General features: G+C 50.6%; 1 protein-coding gene across 5 annotated transcripts in view; it reads left to right on the forward strand.

Annotated features, from left to right (window-relative positions):
- Positions 1 to 26,478, forward strand: part of ZHX2 (zinc fingers and homeoboxes 2) — a 161,435-nt gene that overhangs the window by 63,184 nt on the left and 71,773 nt on the right. For 4 of the 5 annotated variants that reach the window (XM_042973357.1, XM_042973356.1, XM_042973354.1 and 1 more), the window contains one exon: positions 9,181 to 9,251. The gene's annotated coding sequence lies outside the window, so the exon portion shown is untranslated. Of the gene's footprint in view, positions 1 to 8,733; positions 8,949 to 9,180; positions 9,252 to 26,478 lie in introns of those variants that run through there. The other variant, XM_042973358.1, reaches the window with a different exon arrangement.

A 26,478-nucleotide genomic window follows, 5' to 3' on the forward strand; every position in this document is an offset into this window, starting at 1 on the left:
AAAGAGCCTGGCATCTGAGAGGGACCCTCGAAGACTTCCCCGGCCAGCGCCAGGTCTAAAAGAAATGCCCAGGGCGCCATTGGGTGACCTCAGTGTGGGCTGACAAGGGCAGCGGCGGCCTCCGTTGTCACGGCGGGCTGGGCAGGTTGTCAGTTCGAGAGAATTAGCTCCCCACTCAAGATGTAAGGCCCTGGGCAGAAATCCAGCTTTGTGAGTCACAACCAGATGCACATCTTGTCAGAGAAAACCATGGCCACAGAGCACTGGTCATGGTTTCCTGGAAACTTCCTGAGCGTTGGGGGAGGGGGCCCTCTGAGGATATAGGTGCCAGCCACAGCTGAGAGTGGAGGATGTGCCGTGGGCAGGGCCCAGGCTGGAGGCCTGGGGCTGCACCTTCCGGGGTCCACAGCCAAGCCTTCCAGGGCCCCCCCGGAAGAGTCAGAGCCTCAGCGAGGCCAGTGGACTAGCTGAGGCCCATTTGGGGTCTCTGTCTCCCCTCCCACAGCCGGCCTCCTCAAGCAGGCCCGCATGCCCCTTGTGTGGGTGCAGGAAGAGCATTTATATGGGGAGAGGTGCCCCTGAGTCCCCATCCCACCAACATGAATTCAAATCCAAGGACTTCGACTAATAGAGCTTCTCTGGCCCTCAGTTCTCTGGTCTACCAAGCAATAGGATAAATTGGGAGCTCTCCAAGGTTCCGCCCAGCTGCAGTATTCAGACACTTCCTTCGTTTTCCTCCGTATAGATAAAAGAAACTGAAGCCCAAGAGAAGGGGTTTGCTCGGAGTCAACCCAGTTGAAGGTGGGACCGGAGCTCCTGCTCTGGCCAGATCTGCACCCTTTCTCCAATGCCCGGCCTTCTCTCCTCAGTCTCCCTCACCCTGGACGCCTCTTTCCCTCTGTTCTTTCTACCTGTGCTTCCCGCCTGCCAGACAGAGGTTTTCAGCTACTCCAAGAAAGATGTTCCCACCCAGGGGGTGGTAGGTCTCGAATCAGAACCAAGATGGGAACATCTGTGTGTTCTCACCAGTATTAAGCAGGCAGGGCCTCGTCTGGCCACCTCCTGTCTGAATCCTACACATCCTTCAATCCAGCTTCAATAACACCTCCGCCAGGAAGCCCTCTGGCAGATCACTCCAGCCAGAGCTGTCACCTTCCCCAGCCTTCCTTCCCCATGCACGCCACCTTATAATCCTGCCATTGGCATTTTCACTTACTTTTGTTGTGGTTATTTGTGCATACATCATAGCTCTTCTATGCAATTTCCAACTCACTGAAATCAGTAACCAAATTGCCTACCACCAGCCTCCCTTGGACATCTGGTGCAGTGTTTGTATTCTGAGTGTTGGGTAGATAATTGTGGAATAAATGGAGTTTTCTTTCTTCATTGCAGAAGGGTTCTTTCCTTTCAGAATGAATGGCTGGGCGTGTAAGAGCATCTGTTCTAGAACTACAGTGGGTTGAATCTTAGCTTTGCCATCTGCACACTGTGAGACCTTGGGCAAGTTACTAACACTTTTGTACCTCAGTTTCCTCACTTGTAAAAGGAGGCTGACTGTAACCACCCCACCAACCAGGGTGGCTGTGCAGGTACAGTGCCCTGCATAGACTTTCGTCAATAAATGAAGTTGTTAAATTTCAGTGGCCCTCTATGCAAATTTTTATTTGATGTTTTGGAATATAGCACAGCCTTGCAGAGTTCAAGTTTGGATTTAGATAAGGTGCCAAATCCTTTTTAATCCTTGCAGTCACTGAACCTGCTTTCGGGTATTTGGTACCCATTGTAGAACCTCCCCAGGTCCCTGGAGTAGGAGCGGGGAGGGAGGGATGGGGCCCCGAAGCTAGCGTAACTGCTCGCCAGCCTAGGACTAACAGCTACATTAAGCGCTTTTATTCAATTCATGTGACTCCACAAATTTGGAATGTGTTAGGGAGAGTTTTTCCAGCTATGAGTCAGTACATTTATGCTCTCTCACACACACATAAAAAAATTTTTTTAAAGAAAAAGAGTTTAGCAAGAATCATTTATGAGTGCAAAGTGGAAATCTGTGGAAATTTTATTTTGACCCTGAAGGCAAGTAATACTTAAGAATTTAATAAAGGGCTTGAAACAGGATGCAGTAGGGAAAAAACACAGCTAACTGCCTTTTCCTTCCTTCTGTATTCTCAGCCACTGTGTTTCACAGAGGAAGGTCTAATTTGCATGGGTTTATTAAGCACCTCCTGGATACCCAGATTTGTGCTAAATATGGTGGGGAAGAGAGGAGAAGCAGAACCAGCATTTATTAGGCACCTATTATGTGCCAGATAACCGTGATGGGAGGGGAAGAAACAGGTCTTCACTTCAAGAGGCAGTGTGGGAGAAAATGGAACAATTGTATTCAGACACATGGGTTCAAACCCCAGCGCCCTATATTCGTAATACCATCTAATCCCCATCATATCCATTATATGGATGACAAAACTAAGGCTCGGAGAAGGTAAAACATTTGTCTATGGACACAGAACTCTTAAATGTTAGAAACCATATCCTAAACTGGGTCTTTCCGTCTCCCTATCAGGGTTAATGTCCCTAGGAGCTGGATAGGAGCTGTTTCCCACCAGGGAGGGAGGCAGACACACTCGTTCTTGGAGATCGTGTCTGCATATCATAACCAGGTACAACCTTCCTGCAGACCAGTCTCTTCAGCCACCTTCTGCCACTTGCTTTTAAGTCCTGCAGTTAGGGATTATCAAGAACCTGCTTCTCATTCAGGCTGATCCTCTTTGCTGTTGTTGTTTATTTTAAATAAAGAAACCACCGCCCACCCAGAGGGCTTGTGTTTCTAGCTCACTTTCCTCTCTTTTGCAAGGGCTCATTTTCATAGAATCCCGATCACCAGGGAGCTGTGTTTTTCCCTCTGAAACATGAGCTGTAATCAAAGGTGTATTCATCCCCAAACATCTGCCAGGAGCCACCTGAGCCAGGGTTCCCCAAAGCCTCGAGGCTCAGGCCAGGTTCCCGGGGACAATTTTTCCCTACACAAATCCGATTGCCCTGTGGTTGTCCTTTTGTAAAGATGGCAGGGTCCCAGGCAATGCCTCTCAGATTGCTGGAGGATGTGAAGGGGACCCCGGGGTAAACAGGATTCCACTGTCCATTCGGCAGCTACTTTTGAGGGCCACCACGTGCCAGGTACGGCAGGCATGGGGAATCCCGTCACTCACAGGTGTAAGGACCCGACTTCTTGAAATGCCTGCAGGGCTCTGAAAAGTCTGGCCCTTGCTGTTTCTCTGGCCTGCTTGGCTATGGCCACTCCAGCCCGCTTCCGGTATCTGTGTCCAGCAGGGCTCCACACGCACCCTTCTCCAGCTTTTTCGTCTTCCTTCCCCTCTTCGCCTTTCAGGTGTGCCCCCCTCTGCTATACGTGCCTCTCCTGGTGCTCTTGCTGCCATTGCCATGTGCTTCGTTGGCACAATAATGTCTTTGAAGTCTTTATCTCCAGCCCCATTGCAAGGGCTCACCTTACCTCCCCAGCCCTGGTCCATAGTGCCCATTGTTGGAAGAATGAGGGCAGTAGTAAGCAAAACAGACTGTGCCCTGCCCGGTGCTGGGCACATCTTCCTCGAGTGTTCATTGTGCTTAACAGTTTTGAAGAGGAAATATTTGGAAACAAATACAGATCCATTCTAGAGCAGAATTCAGTGTTCTCATTCAAGACGTCAAGCTGCACCCACACACCACAGGGAGGTTATGAACTCAGCATTCTCTGTACTCGTGGGGGTCTTAGTAGAAGAGTAGGTTGGGCTTGGGGGAGAGGTAGCCCAGTTTGCCAGCAACTCCAGCCATGGGGCCAAAGTTTAAGAGGCCAGTGGGGGGGGGGGGGGGAATGGAAGGACTATCCAGTCAGGCCAGAGTTCAAAACCCCAGTGCTGGACTTTCAACTCTTGTGACATGGGGCAGTGTATCTGATCGCTCTGAGATTCAGGTTTCCATCTATAAAATGGGTACATGAATACATGCTCCTCAGAGTTGCCGTGAGAGAGAGAGAGAGAGAGAGAGAGAGAGACGGCCCCTGGAGGACTCAGCTCAGTACCTGGCACAGAACAAGAACTCAGGAAATAGCGGCCGTTGCGTTAGTCACTCACTAGTGATGCTCTTTTTGAATTAAAGGCTGTTGTTGGTGATCAAGGTGAAACATTTTCTGGAGCAGAGACAGGCAACTTAAAACTATACTTCCAGCTTACAGAATGATGGCTTCTCAGAAGTGACTTGTAGCTTCCCACCTTCTTTGTACTTGACCTTTGTCTCATGTCCAGCCTGGACTGGCCCCAGCCAGAGCCCGTCACCCCCTCCCCTTTATTCCATGGGTTCCTTGCCCTCTCCTCAATATGAGGCCATCACCGCGGGACATAATGACCTGCTTACCAGACCTGGAGTTTCTTACTCATCTGCTAAATGTTTGCCGAATGAAGAAATGGAATGGAATAAATTGTGTTAGTGGGGGTGACTGTGGAGGGTGGGGGGTGTTTTTCTCCTACAAACGGTTCAAGTAGCTTCCCCCCCTTTCCTCCTTCAGGTGTCTAGCAATCCAGGAGGCTTAAAGTAGGCCACAAGGGAAAGAGCAGGGGAGCTGGAGGGAAAATCCCATGGGCAGATTTTTCTTTATTGGGATTTTGCTCCATATGACCAACACTTTCTGGTGAAAGGAGTCCTGAGCCAGGAAGACTGGAAATACGTGCACGTTTCGAGGCTGAAGAACATCGAAACGTCCTTTAATTCATTTATAATGCTCCTAACGGGAGCTGCCGTTTTCCTCACGCAGGAACGGTGCTCGGCACCGAGGTGTTCGTTCCCTGGTGCGGCCCAACGAGGAGGTTCTGATAGAACCCCACTTGGTTGGTGAGGAATCCAGGGTCCCAAGGAGTCGAGTCCTCGGTGTGAAGGCACAGCACAAGGGTGTGAGACTCAGACTCAGAAGTCCTGTCTCCTAGACCAGCGCTGTTCCCCATGCTGGTTAGGACCAGGTGTCTCGCAGGCTGGGTCCGAGGGTAAACAGGGAAAACAGGACTGATTCACGGAGACCCCTCCCAGCTCTGGCAATATCCGCTGTGCAGCCCCATTGCAAGTTGCTCTGCTTCCCTCTGCTCAAGAATCACCTGGCCAGCGGAGGAGAGGGATCAATGTCAGCAATAATAGTAGCTACCATACCTGCTGACAAGATTCTAAGCGTTTTGTGTTGCCTCCCTCAGTCCTACAGGGTAAGTTGGGGTTGATTAGGGGAAGGGGGAGGACAGGGCATTGAAGGAAGAGACGAAGTGTAGCCGTGTGGCTGCCTGAGGGATGGTAGACGGATTCAAGAAGCTTGGCAGTCAGGGATCCCAGAACACACTGGAGTGAGGCGAGGCAGGGAGAGATGCGCCGATCTGGACCTTGGAAGCCCTGGGGTAAGGAGTGTGGTCTTTATCCCGAGACAAATGAGGCATCTATTAGCTTCTTCCCCCACCCCATACTACCTCTGTCACATTGTCCTTTCTCAGACTCACTCCATTATTGATTTTTTAAATGTTTATTTTTTATTTTGGCGGGGGGGTAGTGGTGTTGGCGAGGGCAGAGAGAGAGGAGACGAAGAATCCCAAGCAGGCCCTGCAATGTCCATGCAGAGCCTGATGTGGGGTTCTATCTCACGAACCGTGAGATCATGACCTGAGCCAAAGTCAAGAGTTGGACCCTCAACAGTCAGTCTATTTTTTATCTTCCTCCTTTTTTATACCGTGAATTTCCTAAAGGTAGGGACTGGGTCTTCTTTTTTTATGTCTGGTGCTTAGCACAGAATCAGGTATATATGGGTACTTAATATAGACTGTTAACCAAGGGGCGCCTGGGTGGCTCAGTCAGTTAAGAATCTGACTTCAGCTCAGGTCACGATCTCACGATTTGTGATTTCTAGCCCCACATCATGCTCTGTGCTGACAGCTCAGAGCCTGGAGCCTGCTTCGGATTCTGTGTCTCCCTCTCTCTCTGCCCCATCCCCGCTCATGCTCTGTTTCTCTCTGCCTCTCAAAAAATGAATAAACATTAAAAAAAATTTTTTAAGACTTAATCAAACGTTTAATGTAGTCAGTATTCAGTATTGACATGTTCGATATTCAATAACTATATATAGTATACATTATATATAGATATTAGTACCTATAATGCAACTTACATTCAGCTGGATGATTGTAATGATAACTGAAAATTCAAAAATCGCAGCACCTTGGGGGACAGTTGGGGGACAGCAGAGCCGACACTCTCCATGCAACTCTGTAATAAAGCTCAATCCTAGTATTGAAACAAACACAGTTCAAAGGGCATGCTAGATTTTGAATTAAAAAAAAAATCAGTAACTTAGGGCCCGAGTCACTACAGGGGCTATATTTTAAAAAGGAAGAGGGGGGATTGATGGGAGGGGCTAGAGAAGGGTTGAGGCTGCGAAGGCAGGAGGGGACAACGCCTTTGTCAGAAGTTCCAGGTGAGGACAGCTGCAGCTGTTGCCACAGGGTAGCAGAGACGGGTGGTCTAGCCCTTGGCCTTTGCACAAAGATCCGTGAGGCCCGAGCAACAGGAGCTTCTAAGACAGCATGTGGCCACGCTGAGCCGAGAGGAGGAGTGTGGAGCACGTAGGGCGACTGGACAGCGAGGCCTCCAGGCTTGCCTTGCTCACTCAGGCTTCCCCAGGGACCGGGGGCAGGGGGGTGTGCTTTGCATCCGGCTGGCGTCACTGGGGCAAGGCATTCGTGCACTGGGAGCGTTTGCCTGTGAACTGCTGCCACCTCCAGATTTTGTTGACATCCTTCCCCTATATAACCTGTGTGAGCTCATCTGCTGTATGGAAGCCAGTGCACTAGAAGGAACGATACATAGTGTAATACGTGACTACCTGATAAGCCAAGAAGGCCAGCTGGCCAGTTTCCATGGAGAAAGGTAACAGTCACACACCCTGTGTGGGCTGTGGACCATTTTCTTCTTGGTCCATGAGTCTATTCAGCAAACCCTTTCTGTGAGCCGAGTGTAGAGCAAGGCCATGGGGAGTTAGGCAAAACTAAGTGAGAGCATCATAAGCCTGTGACAGACATGATCTCTTTCCCCATCAGGAGCAGCTGAGCCTTCAGAGGACCTCAACCCCAGCCTGCCCACAAGCTGTGTGACCTCAGGAAAATCACTTAACCTCTCTGTGCCTCATTTTCCTCAACTGCAAAATAGCACTGATGACACTCTCCCAAGTTCTTTTTTTTTTTTTAATTTTTTTTAATGTTTATTTTTGTGAGAGAGAGACAGAGTGCAAGCAGGGGAGGGGCAGAGAGAAAGAGAGACACAGAATCGGAAGCAGGCTCCAGGCTTTGAGCTGTCAGCACAGAGCCCGAAGCGGGGCTCAAACTCACGAGCCTTTGAGCTCTGAGATCATGACCTGAGCCAAAGTCGGCCGCTTAACTGACTGAGCCACCCAGGCACCTCTCCCAAGTTCTTTTAAGCGATTAGTTAATGGATAAAAAGCTCTTTCTAAACTAAAATGGGCTTCACAGAGTATTGTCCCTCCCACAAGTCAGTGCCTGGAATACTAAGGCTAGCTGGTCTCCCGGGACCTTCTTCCACTGGATGGTTAGTTCTAAGTGCAGTGGGCAGGAGCCCCAAACTCCCTGCTATCCAAATAAATTAATCGCTGGGATTAACACAGAAGCTTGAATTCTCCTGCAGGAGGAAGGCCCAGAACCTTTAACTGGGAAATTTTGTGGGCCCTCACAAAAAGTGAGGAGGAGGAAATCAGTGTGCAGCATGCAACGCCTCCCTCTCTGAAGGCTCTCCAGGACACCCAGGACCCTCCCTCTCTGGGGCCTGAGGTCATCCCCCGGCCCCCCACTGCCCTTCCCCAGCCCTCCCACCCGGCTGGGCCTGCCCATCCCTTCCCCCTCGCATTCTGCTTCCCCGAGATCACGAGATCACGCAGTGGAAAGGAACACCGGCTTGGGAATCACACGAGCACGGGCTTGGCTCAGCTCTACCAGTCACCAGCAGTAAGCGAGTTGTGGCCTCGTGAGCCTGTTTCCTCACCTGGAGAATGGGCTATGACTTCCTTCCTTCCACGGTTACTGACGGATATTACTATTCCTTCCGAGATTATGGATGAGAACCTGGCGGGCTTTAGTATGCCCAGAAATCACCCGAGAGGCTTGTTGGGAGGCAGGTTCTGACGCTGTAGGGCTGGGTGGGGTCTGCGACGCTGGTCTCTCCACCAGCTCCCAGGTGACACGACTTCCCTCTTGAAGAACAAGAACACAGAGCAGGTGTACGACGGCAACTATTGCCATGAAGATTCTTTTTTCTCCCCGGTGAAAAGGTTCTTCCTTGCAAACAGGCGTCGATGAATAAGAGAAACCTCTGCTCACCTCTGAATTCGTAGGGAAACAAGAAAAAACAAGTTTTGCTTTAGAGGCGGCCTGGGTGTGGGGAGTGAGGAGAGTGGCCTCCACGGCTCATCAGCACGCAGCTCCACACACACACGTGCGCCGCAGGTGGGCCTCCGCCGGCTGCAGAAACCTCTAGAGCTCAGGCCTCAACTTGCCATGCTGGGAACGCAGCCTCGGAGCCGGGCACACGCCTTATTCCTCCGGCTACAGCTCTCCAGAGGAATTTTCAAAGCACACGGGGTTCGCTTGGCAGAGCCTCCCAGGATATAAATACGCATTTGGGGCTTCTGCTTTAAGGACTGCGGTGCCTTTTTGACTGGAGGCCTGTGCCCAGGCCTCTTCCCCCTCACCTTCATCAAAATGGAACCACGGCCGGCCAGCCGCTGCTAGGAGCAGACACCCAAGACTCCAGGAGAGCCGGAGTGAGGATCGGGACACCTCCCCACCCCACCCCATCCGATCCTGCTTTTGGTTTCCCCTCCTAAAAGGCCTGCTTCCCAACAAGCTGCTGACTCACCCAGGGTGAGGGGCTTTTTGTTTCTCCCCTCTCCTCTCAGCATCCCCACAAAGCCCAGAGGTTTTGAGGTTGGTTTCACGAGCAGCTTTGTCCTTATCATTTACTTTCCTTTCTCCCCGCCCCCCCCCCCACCCCCGTCTCCATCCCAGTCTCCCAGTCCTCCATCCCTCCTGGAAAGAGAGTTGGACCCCCAGGTGGTCGGCCCGGCTTTTAACACTGAGTTTCTCCTCTTCGTAGGTCTTGACACACTGGCTGCTCTTGGAGTTCAAGCATACCAAGATTCCCAGGATGTAAGCAATCCGGGACTGGTGAGTGACAATGCGTTGGATGCAACCTCAGCTGGATTTCAAGAAGGGGAAGGGGATGAGCAGGGGGTGCGGGCGGCCGGTCCTGGAGCCTGTCCTGAGGGCGTCCGACTTTTGCAGCTTCAAACCGCTTCCCTCCAGATGCACCTGGAAATGGCACAGAGAAGCTAGGTGTGAGTCCCTCGCAATTCAGAGGGGTCCTGCCAGTCCCTCCCTAGAAGCAAACAGAGTGTGTAGGTAGGTGGCTGGGCTTCCTTTCTCTGCTCAGATGCACCATCCTGAGGGCCTGGGCCTGGAATTGTTTAACCAGGATTAGGGAGGTATTCTTAGAAGAGAGAGGACATTACCTGGTCCCCTCCAGTTTGTAACCCATCGTCCTGCGGAGACCTGAGGAGGTGAGGTGAGAAAGCCACCTTTGCACATACGAAGGGCTGTCATTGAAGAAAAGTGGGCAGCTGTTGACTCAACCTAAGGAAAAATTCCTACCAGAAGAGGTATGCAAAGGTGACGTAGGTGTCCACTGGAAGTAGTGAGTTCCCTGTCACTGGCAGAATTCAAGTGCAGGTTGCAGAAGCATCGGTGTTGAAGGAAGGAGTGGTTTTGACTAGTGTTTTACAGACTGTTCCATGATGACCTAGAACCCCCAGGGGTTCTAGGGTGAGGGGTAGCGGACTTAGGGAGAGTGAGGGGGCTTGTGAGTGTGCACTCTCTCAGCACTACCTGTTTGGTGTGGTTCTGCTGTAAAACTGTTTGGAAGTTGCTGGATGAGATGATCCTCAGCTCTTCTATGACTTGTCGTCCACCGGCCCCTGCTGTACCTGAACTACCACCAGACAGACACACATATCACACAGCATGTTGTGAACGTGATGGGGTGGGCAGCTCTCCAAGCGTGATGGGGGTTTTGGCCAGAGGCTCCTGTCCCATGCCAGGACCACCGAAAGATTGACTGGCTAGTCACACCATCTAGAGCTTTGATCCAGGCGACACAGACCCGAAAAGAAGGCGTGGGGGACACTGGAGCCCCCCCCAGTCCCCCAGGCTGTGGGGGGGACAGTGAGGGTGGCTTCCTAAGGGGGGTGGGGCACTTTGGCAAGACCAGTACCCCAGACTCAAGCTAGCATGAGAAGAATTGCACCCAGACCCAGGTGGGGACAGTATGCGCGAGGGACACCCACTGTGAAGGGGAAGGTCTGAGTAATGAGCCCCCAGGCTTCCTTTGTGCTTTGTCACTGGGCCTTCTTCCCCTGGGCCTGGGTCAGCTGCAGCTGTAAATATTTATCAAGGGCCCCTGAGGGCAGGGTGCAGTGGGAGGCCAGAGATGGGGTTTTTCTTTAAGAAACTGACAGCATGGATAAGATTGAGTTTGACAGTCGCTGTGCATAGGCTGTCTGTTCAGCTGAGTCCTGAGCGCTGGGGGTGGGGGGGTGCTGGGGGCGGTGGAGAGGGGGTATTGAAGACCAGCAATGGGAACAGAGGGCTGAACAATGCTTTTGAGCCATGGCTTGATGCTTCCTTGGCAAATCTTCAAACAGGAGTGGGGCTTTGAGGACAGGGGCTGTGTTCTTTGATTCACAGGAGCTGGCACATAGTAGGTGCTCAGTAAGTGATTGTCAGATGACTGAAAGGGATAACAACGAGGAGGCACGCGGGGAGGTGATGTCTAGTTAAGAGGAGCGGGGCCCCCAGAATCGATCTTCCCAGGTTCAAATCTTGCCTCTTCCACTAGCTGCTGGGCCATAGGCCAGGACATAGTAAGTGCCAATAGCCCTGAGCCCTATTTTTGTTCTACATGTGGGGCATGACCCTGAATTAAGGTTCAGTGTTGGGACAGGACAGTGTCCAGTGTTGGGGCAGGCTCAGTGATGGGACAGCATGAGTCAGAGGAGAGAGCTCTGGGCTGGGAGTCAGAAGACCTGGCTCAGCTGGAGGGCGGGGGGACAGGGAAGCAATCTCACCCCTGAGAGCCCACTCTCTAAGATGGTGATGCTGTGAGGAGGTGATCAAGGCGGCTCTATTTTTCCTGCTCTCCCTCTGATGGGACATTGTAGTCCTGGCACCCTTCCAAAGGCAAGGGCAGCTCAGCCATTTATTACTTGTTGGGGGCCCTCCTGGAAAGTGGTCCAACGTCTCCGGACCTCCCTGTCCCCCAGTGAAAGGGAACCCAGTGCAAGCCTTCTTCTTTTGCAGAAATGGTCTTAACAACTTGAAAAGCACTGTACAAAAGAAAGATTCTGTTGATGCGGACAGAAAACCACTAAAGATGGGAGCTCGGGTAGCATAATCTCAAGCCTCCCAGCCGAAGCCCGTTCCCTGTCCCCTCCACTGGGAGACCAGTTCTCCGAACGATGCAGGCACCACCCACTACACCAGGACCTGTAGCAGGTTCCAGATAAAAATTTGCACTTGCCTGAACTGGGTGTAGCTGGCATCTGCCTAACTCCAGCCTCAGACTCCACAAAATGCCCGTATTTGCCCTGAAAGCAGACCTAGGAGAGTCTGGAGGGCATTTCCAGGGAGGGCCCCTGTGGGCTGGTGTGGGTACACACCTGTAAGAGACACCGAGGCAGCCTTGACTGCCGAAGACTAGAGTCGGCAGTCAGGCTAAATGGGGGCGCGCTGCTGGCACCTTTGAGCGGCCACCTCTGAAACCATGTCTGAGGCAGGATACAATGGCCCAGGATGCTATCCGGCTTGTTCCGGTGTGGGCCGGGCGCCACAGGCAGAGAGGGTCCGGCATCTCCAAAATGGGTAAAGGAGGGCCTGCTACATGTGTGAGTCATGCAGGTGTGGGGAGCCAGGGACCCTAAGGAGAGCCAGCTGTGCAGAGAGGCAGGGTGATGGTGTTATAGGCAGGTTAGAATAGGGATGAGGGAACAATAAAAAAACAGGATGTCATGCATTAAGCAACATTCAGCCTACAAGTAGTCAGGGACCTGACTAAAGAATAAAATGCCCAGGCTCCTTTTTCGTTTTTTGTTTTTGTTTTTTTGAGACCCACGCATGTGCATAAGTGCCTTAAAGGACTGAGAACGACCCGTCCACCAGGGGTACTCAAGGGCACAGAGTATACTCGATATTCGGGGTATACTCCTGGCAAGTGCCAGGACACATGCATCAAGTGACCAAAACTAGGTATGTGCAAAGTCCCTCAAAGCTCCTCCAACATTAAAGGAAAAAATCCCCCATCCCTCCCGTGAACATTCAACGGCTCCCTTTAACGTCCCAGTAAGTGGGTGAGACCCAGGCTTCCTGGGGTGGCTCCCTGTCAGAGCTGGCACTCCCTTCTTGAGTGTGTGCTTTCCCTTTCAATAAACTCTTTGCTGTTGCTTTTACCTTAAAAAAAATTGCATTTGCCTGAAACATTTATCAGGCTTTAGTAATAGACCTGGACTGCAGGATGGGCTTGCTCAGGGACCCACCTTTCGCCTCCCCTGCCTGTCACACCGTGATCCTAGCTGGATAGTAGGACCGTAGTGAGCCAGAATCACTTAGCACACAAGCACTGCCCCTGTGCCTAGGGGATCTTCAAAGATGTCTAACATTTTGCCAAGTGACCTCAATTTTACTTCTGCCTTTAGTGGGAAGGATACAGGGAGGAGGGGCTTTCCTGGCCAGCTTCAAAGAGGGAGCTCCATCAGTCACACAGCTTCTCTCAGCTTCTGTGCCACCTGTATTTAGATGAGGTGACCAGGCTAGGTCAGGGATGGTAAATAGATTTCATCTTCTGCCAACGCTGATCAACTGGTCTTGGCTGCCAGGGGCAGGATATTGAGAAGGATTCTGAGGACTATCTAAGAAATGGTGTGGGGCAATGGATTAGTGATGTCTGCTCAGGCAGAGGACAGTAGCATCTGTGGCAGTTTTTGGCATGCCTGCACTCCCCCCCGCCCCGCACCCCACCCCGTGCTTCATGTTTTATATCAACAGCCTTGTTTTGCATCAGAGAGGCACAGCATAGCAAAACCTCATTAATCTGGCCCACTTTAGAACCCACCCGAGTGAGTGAAGAGCCTTAATCTTTGGGCATCTGCTACATTCAGGAGCTTTGTTACCTTTCAGTGAATGGAATGAAATGAACTCGCAAGTAGTTCACTGGTCCCAGTACAGGGGCCACAGTGATCTGTGCTTCGCAAGTCTGACCGTAGGGCTGAGCGCAGCTGACCTGTACTTCTGGCACGACCTACTCTGTTTGTGTGCAAAGTATGGATACCACCAAAAGAAACTCTGATAAAGGCAGAGTGTTTTTGAGGTATAAAACCATTCAATGGGCAGCTTGACTTCTATTTCAAATTGCCAGAGAATTTGAATTAGAGTTGGCTGCACTAGCCAGGAATAAGCTGTTTTTCCAGAATTATATGCACAAGATGAGACAAAACAGTCCAGAACTAGATTTTCCCTGAGCTTCCTGATCTGTAAAATGGGGAAATAATACACCCCATAGGGCTGTTTGGGAGAGTAAATGAGATAAAAACGCAGAAGAGACCTAGCAGGATCGTGCACACAAAAGCTGGTCAAAAAATGCTATTTCTTCTCCCCTGTACCACCTCCTATCTATAGTCCCCTGAAAGCATAGCTTTCTTCTTACAATATGTTCGAGAAAATGCTGTTACAGATAGATTTTTTTAAAATAGTATCATACTTTTCAAATGACTCCTGTTTTTCAGAGCCTCTTCCTTTTTATTTCCAATGATTTTTCAATGGGAAAGTCCACTTAAACCTTCAACTGGAGTTGCTCTCGGTCGTCTGGGTGTAGGAGCTGATGCTCCAAGGGTCCCGACGGGCACGTGCGTGAAGGCTGTGGTTGCAGGTCTCCCTAGAGGATGACTAGACCATGTCCCCTGTCTTCCCTTTAATTCAGCAGGTGTCAACACCCAAATACCGCTCCCTCCATAGGGAGAGTCGGGACAGTAAAGGTGGAAAAATGCCGAATTGATACCAAGTGAATTTGGGTGTGAGCGTGTCAAAGAGGGGATCTACTTGTTAAAAATGGGTAGGAAATTGGAAATGGAACTCCAGTTTGGGCCTTAGTCCCTGAGAATCTTCAGGAGAAAGAAGTTCTCATTTAAAGAAATCAAGACCCATTGAATCTGTGAGAGGCAGGGAGAGGAACCCACGTGGCCGGAGGGTCAATACTCCCCAGTCACAGGAGCCCAGGGTGGGGGAACAGGCCTGGGAGGCCCAGGGGAGCTGGTCAGGACTCCTGGGTTGTTGGCTGAGAGTAGAGGTTCTAAGGGGGCACTGGGCAAGCGCGCGCCCTTTGTTCTGGTGCCTGGAGCATCTGTCCCACCTTCTCTGGCCCCGGTGTGGACAGCCTCGTGCTTCTCCTTGGACTGGAACAGAACCGCTCTGCAGCCCGTGCCCTGCTCCCCTGCCAGAAGCCTCATCTTCCCTGCCCCAGGAGAAGGCCTGGCCAGCAGCCTGCCCACTGCCCCACAGGCAGGGGAGGAGGGGCATGGACCCCTCACCCTCCCTCCCCTTCTTTCCCCTGAGCCTCCACTCCCTGTGTGATGACTGTGCTGTGGGTCCCTGTCCTCATCCTTGTCCAGCCTCGTCTTCTCCCTCCTGAGGATGGGGCTGAGAGTGCTTGGAGCAGAGGGGAGGCCTTGTGGTTGGAGGGGAGGGGGGACAGCCAGCATAGGCTCTCCTGGGGAGCTGTCACCTGGAGACCTGGGCAGCCAGGGCTGTCTCCTTAGCACTTGAAACTCAGCAAGTCCTGAAGCTTCCTCTGAGGCCCCTGTCCCCTCTTTGGATCCCCATGGACCTTATGGCCCCACCACCCAGTGTGAGGCAGTGCCACAGGGTCATTAAGACCATGCACTCTAGAGCTGGACTGGCTGGGTTAGCATCCCAGGTCCACCCTCACTGACCCCAATGTTGGCCAAGTTATTCAACTTCTGTGTGCATCAGTTTCTTCATCTGTAAAATGGGCCAGCTCACAGGGTAGTTAGGACTCCTGAGTTTATGGTATGTGCTTAGAACAGGGACTGGCACAGAGTGAGTAAATCAAAATCAGTAAGAAATGCAGAAATCAGTGTGTCATGTGATAGCCTGATTGACACCAGCAAGATTTTAAGTTTCTGCCCACAGAAACAACATCCTTCCTTCTGCCTGTGGGTTCAGGAGGCTTTCAACTAGAGCCTGAGGGAGGGGGAGAATTTCTGCAGATAGGTGGCTGTGGAATCATGGGCAGAGATGCAGAGGGAGAGGGCACCTGGGACATTCGGAGGATGCCAGAAGTCCGGCGTTGCTGGAGCAGGTGCAGCCTGAGGGAGGAGCACGAGGCAGTTGAGATGGGCAAGCTTGGATGAGTCAAAGCCTGGAGATCCTCAAACGCCATGGTCAGGATTGGACTCCGCAGGAAGCAACACACAGCTGTCGGAAGTTGGAAACCAAGCAGGTGATGTGATGCACGACGTGGTCACGGTGCAGGGAGTAGGCTGCAGGTAAGACAGATCACAGGCAAGACGCAGTTGGAGGCAGCTGCAGAGAGATGGCCCTGGAGAGAAGGTGTGACTGTGTGAACTGTGACGGACAGTCACGGCAGAGGCGAAGCGTGGGGAGTTGCCCCCGGCGTACCAGTTCAGAGAAAGCATCGACTGGTCTTGAACACAGAAAGTGGGGACGGAGGAGTCCAGAGGGAGCCCTACACTCCTGGCTTGGGAATCTGAGGGAGATCCTGCTGAGCATGGTAGTGAACAGATAGAGAAAACGTGCCAGTTAGTACAGAAGGCGCTGGGAAGGTAGTAGCTGACGCACTTGTGGGACGCCCAGGGACCGGGGTGGGCAGCGTAGAGCAAGTGGTCAGGCACGTGGACTCGAGAGTCCACATGGCATGAATCCAAATCCCAACTCCACCATTTGCTAGCCGTGTGACCCTGGAGGGGTCATTTCCTTTTCCAGAGCTTCAGCGTCTTCTATATAATGGGGATTACACAGTTATTAGCTGCCTGAGAGGCTGTTCGGTCAGGACATGTAGCATTAGGAGCTGTGCTCACGGAGAGTGCTTAGTAGGGGCAACCTTGCCCTATGGTAGCAGTGGTCTTGATATTAGCTTTCAGTATTAGTATTCGTGTCCTCATCCTATTGGGGATGTCCAACATGGGCATAAGTGAGCCCAGGACAGGAGGGCTTCATTCCGGAGTCCTCCACCCAGAGGTCAGTGGTTGTCAACCTGACGGGTGGTCCTGGGGGAGGAATAGAAGGCCATCAACTGGGTTGTTTACAAATTGCATCACCCTCCCCAGCTGTGGCCTCACCATCCCGCCCCCCCCCCCCCCCCCGGCTGTCCTGTGAAAAATCAACATGGGCGACTGTCACCATTCCCAAAGGGCATGTGCCACGTCCCTCAGGCCTACTGGGAAGGAGTGAGATGGACAGACAGCTGACAGAGGAGCAAGGCAAGGCCATGGGGTGATTGCATTCTCTCTCAGGGACTGCTCAGAGCAGGGGACAGAACCCGGGGACACTATCCACATTTAAGAGGCAAGACCGGAAAAAACAACTCAGTCGGGAAACGGAGCTACCGCTGTCCCAGGTGCCCTGCCTGACTGGACATAAAGACCCCATAAAAGGCGGGCAGTTCTGCACAATCCAGGTGCGGGTTCAAACCACACTCCCACTCAGCACGTGAGGGGTCCTCTGCTCCTTCCTCCAGCAGCAGTAGACTCTGTATCTGAGTTGAACAGGAGAGATGGCCTCCCACCTTCCCCTTCTGTCCATCTAACACTTGCCCTGGTGCCCTGCCCTGAACCCTGTTCCGTGTTATTTCAGAGCCCACAGTTTATTGGCCAAGGAAATGATAACACCTGGAACTGTGAGGTAACAAGGCTCAAGTGGATATTCAATTATATTAGTCAGACTTTTGGTTACAAGCTTAGAGATCTAATTCAAATTGACGGAAGTATAAAAAACAAAAAAGCAGTTCATGTAATTGAAAAGTCTGAGCTGCTCTGGCCCTGAGCCCAGCTGGATCTAAACAATGTCAGCAGGCATCGCTTCTCTCTGTCTCTAGACTCAGATTTCTTGTGTGGGCTTCGCTCAGGCAAGTTTTCCCCCCCAAAGATCCAGCAGCTTCTCTCGGCAACCCCCACAGAAAGAGAGCTTTGCTTTGGTGGCCATCCTAGCAGATGCCCTGGGGTTGAGGGGTTCGGGTCACGTGTCCATGCCTAAGCGAAGGATTGCTGTTTGAGCAGCATCAGTGAGTGTACAGGGGAGGCTGGCTCACCCACCAGCCTGGGCAGGATGCTATCTTTGCTTTAAGCGAGCTCTCAGCTGATGAGGCTTCTCCTTTGTATGGCCAACAGGGTATCTGTTCCCTGGTTCCAATCGCTCTTCGTGCCTGAAACCACTCACACTGTTCTCGAGGTCAGAAGTCTGAAATGGGTCTCGCTGAGCTAACATCAAGGTGTCAACAAGATGCATTCCTTTTTGGAGACTCTAGTAGAGAATCCATGGCTTGCCTTTTCCAGCTGCTAGAAGCTTCCCTATTTCTTAGTTCATGGTTCTTCCATCTTCAAAGCCAGCAATGGCCAGTTGAGTTTCCCTCCTGCTGCATTACTCTGAAGCTGACTTTTCCGCATCTCTTTTCAATCTCTAACGACTCTTGTGATCTAGGATATTCCCTTTATTTTAAGGTCAGCTGATTAGCCACCTTAATTCCTCTTTGCCATTTAAAGTAACATTCACAGGCTCTGGAGATTAGGGCCTGGGCATGTCTGGGGGCTGTTTTTCTGCCTGCCACAGCTATTGTCATTAGTGTTGTAATATTTAGGCAATATTTGCCATGACCAAGGCCATTTGCTAAACTCCTAACCACCCAGAGGCAGGGTACAGCAAATAACCCCCATTTTACCATCAAGGAAACTGAGGCACCAAAAAATGAGTCACTTCCAAAGTGACACATTCAGTGACAGTAGAGTTGGGGCTGGATCACAGGTCTGCCAGACCCCAGAGTCTGGCTCTTTACCAGGTCAGCTGGTGGAAGATGTCAGGAGTGTTGGAATAACAGAAAACAGAGTGGAGGCAGATGGATGGAGTGGTGGTGAAGTTCTCTGGCACCAGACCCCCTAGGGTTTATGTGCCGGCTCTGTCCTTCACTAGCCGTGTGACCTTGGCCCCGGTCACCTCACTTTTCCATGCCTCCCTTCATAAACCAGAAAACGAGCCTTGCAGGGCTCCCAAGAAATCACCAGGGCTGGTTTTATTTTGATTTTTAAAGTAAAATTGCCGGGCCCAAGTTTTTCTTTTTTATGTGTAGCTTCAGCCCACTTTTAGTGGGAGAAAAAGCCATGTATACATCTCCTTTAACTTTGCTTTCCTTTTTTCCTGTTTCCTCATAAGACAGCATGGCAAGGATCAGCCAACTATGCCTATCTCTGAGCAGCCTGTGAGCTAAGAATGGTTTTATATTTTTAAAGGATTTTAAATACACACACACACACACACACACACACACACACACACACGCAACAGAGAGTGCTTGTGACCCAGCAAGCCTAAAATATTTACTATCTGGCCCTTTACAGAAAAAGTTTGCCAACCTCAGAAAGAACAAGGCAGTTGAGTCGACCAGACCTGGGTTTGGATCCTGTACTATATGGTCATGGTCCACTTAGACCTTTAGACCGTGAAAGCACCATGGGGCCCCCTTGGGGTTTTCCCCTCCGGGCGGGGGCGGGAACACAGGGGTGGTGGTCAGTATGTGATTGGGCACCTACTCCGGGTAAGAGCGTCACCTGTCGTCCCCTCACCAGCCAGGTACACCCATGGAGGAGAAGCCACTTGGGAGAGCAGGCCACTCGCTCACGAGTGACACAGTGGGAGGAGATGGAATGGGGATTTGAGCCCAGGCAGTCCGAGTCTGCACTCCCCTGCCTTGCCTCCCTGTTGTTTCCATTGATTTTTTCAGGCAAGGGAATCATTGGCTGTGCCTTCCCCCTTCTCACTTTCCCCAACTCTCTGCAAAATTCCTTCCCAATGTAAAGTGGGAGAGTGGTCAGAAACAGCTCTCATGAGAACCATTTAAAATTTTGGTTCTGGCATTCATCTGTCCATCCATCCGTCTATCCAGCAAACACAGCACAGCACCAGGAATGGGTGAGAGAACATGCCTTTTTAAAAAACAAATTTTAATGTTTATTTTTGAGAGAGACCGAGCATGAGAGGGGGAGGAGCAGAGAGAGAGACATACAGAATCCAAAGCAGGCTCCAGTCTCTGAGCTGTCAGCACAGAGCCCAATACGGGGCTCGAACCCACAAACCGTAGGATCATGACCTGAGCTGAAGTCAGATGCTTAACCGCTTGAGCCACCCAGGTGCCCCAAGAGAACACGTCTTTAAGAGTGACAAAGACACAGCCCCAAGTCCTTGGGTCCTCTGCATTCATTGTTATGGGGAGGCATACAGGGAAACTCATTAAATAGCACCACGCACTTGATTAATAATATGCTGTAATTCGGGCAGCACCAGACTATTTCAGCACCCCTCCCCCCACCCAGTTACCATGACAACGTTATTTCAACAAACAGCTCCTTAATATTTAACAAAAATTATGCTCCTGCCAGGTGAGCAGAAGAACCACCACACTACAAAGGGCTTAGGGGGGTTTACAAAGACATTTTATATGAAGCCATCAGTTTCCCCTGATCCCTGCGTGCCATCCGTCGCCAGAAAATGCAAGTGTTCTGGGGGCTGGGCGCCAATGTGATGCCAGGCCTCCGTTACATACAGCAATTGAGAGTTGTCACTTTTTTAATGCAGAATGTCACAACGGCTCCGTGAGGACGGGTAGCGTGATAGCATTATTAAACGCTTCTTTGTACACCAATCTACTAATTTCACCCCAGCTCGCCTGAGGCTGCTGAAAGCCTTGTTTGCTTCCTGTGCCTTGAATCAGGCTGGATTGCGAGACGGCGTGTGGAGAGCCCAGAGCGTGTGTGCGCCACTGTGAGAAGGGGCTCGTTTCCTCTTCAAGGCGCCATCTGGTCCCACCCGGTCGATTCAGTAAGGAGCAGGTGCAGGGATCAGGAGACCCAGTCCTCTGCCCTCAAGGGGGCTAGAGATGAAAGAGAAAAGACCAAGGAGACACGGAACATTCTGTGGCAGCCTCCACCAATATGATGGTCTGACGTGCTGAGCATTGAGAAGGCACAAATTAATTACACATCCCAGACCCCCATTGGGAAGGATGGGTTAATAACTGTAATAAAGTAGGGAGAGTGGAGAGTGCTATCATGGTGATCTATTAGCTGTATGCTCTTAGGTAGGTTACTTAACTTCTCTGTGCCTCTGTTTTTTCATCCATAAATTGGAGATAACACTACCTATAGGACAACCTAACTGTTGTCATGAGGTTTAAAAAATGAAATAAACGTATAAAAAGCACTAAAACGGTTCTTAAAATACTCAAAACAGTAGGCACATGGTAAGTATTAAATAACTGCTAGCTAGGATTTCAGGTTCCCATGGTACCATGCATACAATTATAATAATAGCTCACATCTATTAAGGGCTTACTGTGCCTCGCACAATGCTGAGCGCTGGTGCTGTACTATCTCATTTAATCCTCACATTCGTCCTGTGAGATAGATACTCTCATTATCTCCACCTGTTGTAGACGAGGAGGCTGAGGCTCAGAGGGGTTGGGGAACTTGCCTGAAGTTGCGAGGCTTCTTGTTTGTAAGAGGGGCTGTTTGTAAGAGGGGATTGGAATTCAGTTTGTCTGAGTTTGCCACCTAACAAAACGCCAAGGGCAGTACCACACGGAGCACACCGGTGGTGCTGGGGGAGCGCGGGTGCCCTGCTGGTGGCTCCAGGGAGGGCTGTCTGGGGGCAGCGGCTGTAGGTACTTTGAAGGCTCCTGTATAGTCGTGGAGAGAGGATGGGGTTTGAAGGCAGAGGGGCAAATCTAAGTAGGAGGACTAAGTAGCTGCATTTGTAGGAGAAGCACTGTCTTGTTGACCATCCAAAGGGCAGATTCGTGGCATTGAGTGGGACCTTATCTATCTATTTAAAATATACATTGGGCTTTTATTTAAAATAAGTGGACTGGAAGAGGAAGCATGAGACCTAAGGGGGGGGAGAGAAGCCTTTAGAATTTTCCATTTTCTTGGATCAGGATTTCATTGGAATAATATGACTGGGTCTACATCGAGTGTGCATGTCTATGCAATATGAAAACATTTTGCCCCAGTTTCTCCAAAAGCAGAGAAAGGAAGGTTTAGACTGTGTAGCAAATTATAACCATAGCCATAATGCACTGTATTTTTTAATATATACATATGTATGTGTGTATCAGCTATTTATTACCACAATAGTGCTTCATAACAAGCAACTACCAACCTCACCCATGAACAACAAGAAGCATTTATTTAGCTCATATCTACAGGATTTAGCCTTCATGGATTGGGTTCACTCATGAACCTGAGGTTAGCTAAAGGTTATGTGGCTCTGCTGATCATGGCTGGATTTACCCGCATCTTTGGGGTTGGCTGATCTAAGATGACCTCAGCTGGGATGACAGGGGTGAGTGGATAAAGCCCCACACATGGCTGACCCTCTAGTAGTCTTGCTCAGGCATAGGAGCAAGGGTGCAATCTGAAAGGTGCTTGTGCTTTTGCAAACCTTGGCTTGCATCCTGTCTGCTAACAAACCTCCAGTTGGACAAAGCAAGTCACATGGCCAGAGTCACAGTGGGAGAGCTCAACAAGGTTACATGTCAAAGAGTATGGGTTGGGGGGGCGCCTGGGTGGCTCAGTCGGTTAAGCAGTTAAGCGTCTGACTTTGGCTCAGGTCACGACCTTACGTTTGTGGGTTTGAGCCCTGCATCACTCTGTGATCTGACAGCCTGGAGCCTGCTTCAGATTCTGTGTCTCCTTCTCTCTCTGCCCCTCCCCTGCTCATGCTCACTTGCTCTCTCTCTTAAAAGTAAATAAACATTTAAAATTTTTTTAAAAAAAGAGTAGGATGGATACAGGGAAGGATACAGAATCGGGACCATCAGTGTAACCAGTAACATGTTTCCCAAAATCCACCAGATGAAAGCATCAAGCCATCTGGGAGGAGGAATCCTCAAAGGCAGACTTGGAATAGTCATATGATTTCTTCTGGTCTGAGAGCTACAAGGTGACCTTGACCTCAAAGTGAGTCCTCAGTGCATGGCATTTAAGCCAGCGTCTGTGTCTTCAACATCATACCTAATCCCTGCCCCGAGGTGTCTGCAGTGACAGGTAGAACCTGTCACTACAGGGAGGGGGACCTGGTGCACCCCCGGTAGCACTTGGTTTGGATGTACTGCTTGTCCTAAGCTGCTTCTCTAGACAGCAAGGACAGCGCAGCCCTGGGAACTCAAGGTTGGCCATGTGTCTCCTGGCAGAACTTGGTACCCAAGGTTTGCCCTAAAGGCAGTCTGTCTAGAAATATAGGTCAAATGAAAGGAAGGTCTATCTAAGGAATTCTTTTTTCTTCCACATCATTTATTTAATAGTAGCCCAATACCTTGACTTTGCACTCTACTGGATACTCATAACAATAAGGACTAGCATTATTCCATTTCACAGATGAGGAAACTGAGGCCAAGAGAGCTGAAGTGACTTTGTCAGAGTGGCAAAGCCAGCTGTGCAGCCCAGCCCGCTCTCTCTCTCTCTCACTCTCTCTCTCTCTTTACCGCCAGTGATCTGCAGCCCAGCCCTAGGGACTGTGTTCACATCCCCATTCTGCCTCTTGCAGACATGTGGCCTTGGATATGTCACTCACCTAATTCTCTGTGCCTCTGGAGAGAATCTTATCTCCCCGATGGGGCTGTTATGAGAAGTAAATGAGTTTAAAATTAAGGACTAAGATTCTTGAGTACTGCCCTGAAGTTGGACACATTCCTAGAACTCTCCCTGAACCCTCAAAACCACTCTGAGGAAAGTACTGTTCTTACCCCACTTTTACAGATAGGAAGCTGATGTTCAGGGACAGAGTGACCAGCCAGAGGCCCCACCAAGGTGGCGCTGGGGCTTGGACACAGGCTGTTGGCCTCCAGAGCCTGTGAACGTCTGCTTCCCGTGCAAGGATTCAGCAAGGACACCATAATAAATACTAGCTGTCCTTGTCCCTTTGGAAGCCTGAGATTGAGAAGCACATTGGGGAGAACGTGCCACAAGAGAAGCAAAGGTGAAACCCTGGCACCACTCTAAAAAGCATCTAAAACAGATGCTGCCCCAGCATTTGGTCCCTTCTGACGACAGGAGCATCATGTTAGAGAGCCCGTGAGGTCATACCCCAAAACACACACACACACACACACACACACACACACACACACACACACAACTACCAAAGCGTGCGTTCACTGAACCCGGTGACTCAGAAGGCAGTGGCACCATCTCTGTAAATCCGAATACTTGATTAACACTGAATGACCTACGTGACCAAGTTCATCTGATTGAGATGCATTATCACCACCCGTTCATTTGCTGGGCACGTGAGTGTTGCTCACAGGCTCCAGCTTGAGCACACAAACCCTCCATCGTCATCCTTATGCACCGCATACCTGTAGAGCTTTCTAAGCACCTTGACGTGGGGCCTTTTCACTCCTCGAGGGAGGTTAAAGCAGGGATGGTACCTGTTTTCCAGTTTAAAGAACAAAGGCCAGAGCAGTGACACTTTGGCTGCCGGCCCTTAGGAGAGACAAAAGAGGTCCAGGCCAACACAAACTAAAACTGTTCCTTTGTGTTCAATCAGAATCTCGGGTCCACATTTCTTTTTTATCATTTACTGTCTGTGTGACCTTGGGGAGGTTACTGTATTTCTCTGTGCCTCTGTTTTCTCCTCTGTAAAGTGGGGATAATAGTGTTTACCTCTTAGAAACGGTACGGTAGTACCTGGAACGAACATACGAAGGATGTGGTAAGTGTTGCCTATTGCCATTACTGTGTGCATTTTTGATTAATCATAAATGGACATTAAGTAGGGTTTGATAAGTGTAGCGGGTGGACAAAAATCCTTATCGGGCGTGAGGGTGGAGTCACAACAGGCGTCTTGCGTGATGAAAATATCGAGGAGTCCGTTAGGATACATGGCCAAGGTCACCCTGCTGGTGAGAGGCCCCGTGGAGATGAGAAGCCATCTGACCCCAAAATCTAGATCCTTCCTGTTTTACCAGGCTGCCTGACTGTCCTTAGCAGGAGATCTGTCCCTTCCCTAAGTCACCCATCCTGTCGCTCCATAACTCCGGTATTGGCAAAATGCCTGGGCTCACGTACCTAATGGAAACCTCCCCATCTCCTTAAAACTTCCAGCCAGCAAATGTAATGGAGCTGTGAACCCAGGTTTGCATTAGCCATTCAAAAAGGATACAGTTTGTATCTGAGAACACTTAATTAAGCACTAGGCTTAATTAACTTAAATCAATCTCGCTCCTTACTCCCAAGCCCCCCTCAAAAAAGAGGGCTGCGTAAAGTATAGTCCTTAACTGGAAGTTCTGATTTTAGCTGTTTCTAATCAGACTCAAAATTGCCAGCTTGTTGTCTTAATCTGCCCCTGAGATATCAGCCTTCCCTGTGTGATTAATCTTTCCTTTCTTTGGCCACGTTTCAGACCTAGACAAGCATTGCACTGCGGCTTATCATGTTGTGGTTATTGTTCCCTGAAAGGGATGAATGGAAGCAACCGCCTTTCCTTGCATAATTTGTCAAACACCCACACACCCCTCTTTTTATTTCTAATTCCAAAGCCAGCCGATGAGCTTTGCACTTTTGCAACTTTGCCTCCACCCTCAAGAATCTTCATTAATTAAAAAAAAAAAATTTTTTTTTAATGCTTATTTATTTTTGAGAGACAGAGTGTGAGCAGGGAAGGGGCAGAGAGAGAGGGAGACACAATCCAATGCAGGCTCCGGGCTCTGAGCTGTCAGCACAGAGCCCGAAGCGGGGCTCTAACCCACGAACCGTTAGATCATGACCTGAACCGAAGTCGGACGCTTAACCGACTGAGCCACCCAGGTGCCCCTATTAATTTTTTTTTTTTATGTGTTTTCTTCCTTTCGCTAGAGAACAGTGACTTGCCCCAAACTGCAAAATAACAAAATGCACAAAACCGGACCGTGGGTCCTGCAGAACTTCTCCCTTTCCTTCCATGTCCACAGGGGCAACTGTAATGCCTGCCACCTCCAAGGCCTCCTCTGCCACCCTGGCCCAGACCTCATCTTTCACCTGGGCCTGATGGGCCCCCCTTCCCCCCCCTTACAGTCTTGCTTGCAATCCACCCTGCACACCTCTGCCAAAGTTACCTTTTTACTATACAAACCAAATCACGTCACTCCGAAGGATTATAACCATCCAGTAGCTTCTCCCTGCAATTCAGCTGATGTCTAGACTCCTTTCCCCGGCTGACCAAACCTTAAGTAAAAGATCCCGCCCTTCTCTACCCATCAAGCCCCTACCGTCTCCTCCACTGAGCATCCGCCATGCTGGCTTTCTTCCTGTTCTAAGGGACCCCAACCCCGCCTTCTCCCTGGTGCACTTGCTGTCCCCTACATGTGCAGTGTTCTGTCCTGGGTTCCCAAGAAAACAGAGGCGGAGGCACAGCTCCTAATGGTCTGTGCGGGGATGGGGACAGATGTGCGATCCCCAGGAAGCAACAACAACAAGGCAAAAGGGAAGTTCAGGTGAAAAGAGAAAACAGTGTTCGGGGTGCGTTGTTCAGCTGACTGGCCGCTTCACGAGGAACTCCGGCCCGCTGCTGTGATACTCGGATGGTGGTGTGGGATGTAGTCAGCTATACTGTGATGCCCCATCCGCGTTCCTCAAATCTGCCACACTGTGCAAAACCGCACAGTAAAAATCACCGGGCCCAATCGCGGGGAGGATAAAGTTAGGGCCACAACTCTCAAAAACTTTGTCCTAGTAAGAGCAGTGGCACGGTTTTACACGTTACACATGGTTTAGAAATGCACAAATACTGCAGTAAATACAGCATTTTTCCTTGCCACGAGACCCGTGTGTTTGAGGAACTGGGTGGCAGAAGGCGGCAACCTGTGGGTCACCGTGGCGTAGTAGAGGGACGAAAGCTGTAACACCAGCTGTGACGGTTGTGACTCGTCACGCACAAGGTAAACTGAGGTAGCCGGCACTCATTTGAGATGTGTGTATGTGCGCGTGTCGTGTCTTTCTGTGGATTTCGGTTCAGGTGGGTGAGGTCTGTTCACCTGTGGTTTCTCACGGATGACCTCGGGCACAAGCAT

The sequence above is a fragment of the Panthera tigris genome, chromosome F2, assembly GCF_018350195.1.
Source record: "Panthera tigris isolate Pti1 chromosome F2, P.tigris_Pti1_mat1.1, whole genome shotgun sequence".
Taxonomy (NCBI): Eukaryota; Metazoa; Chordata; class Mammalia; order Carnivora; family Felidae; genus Panthera; species Panthera tigris.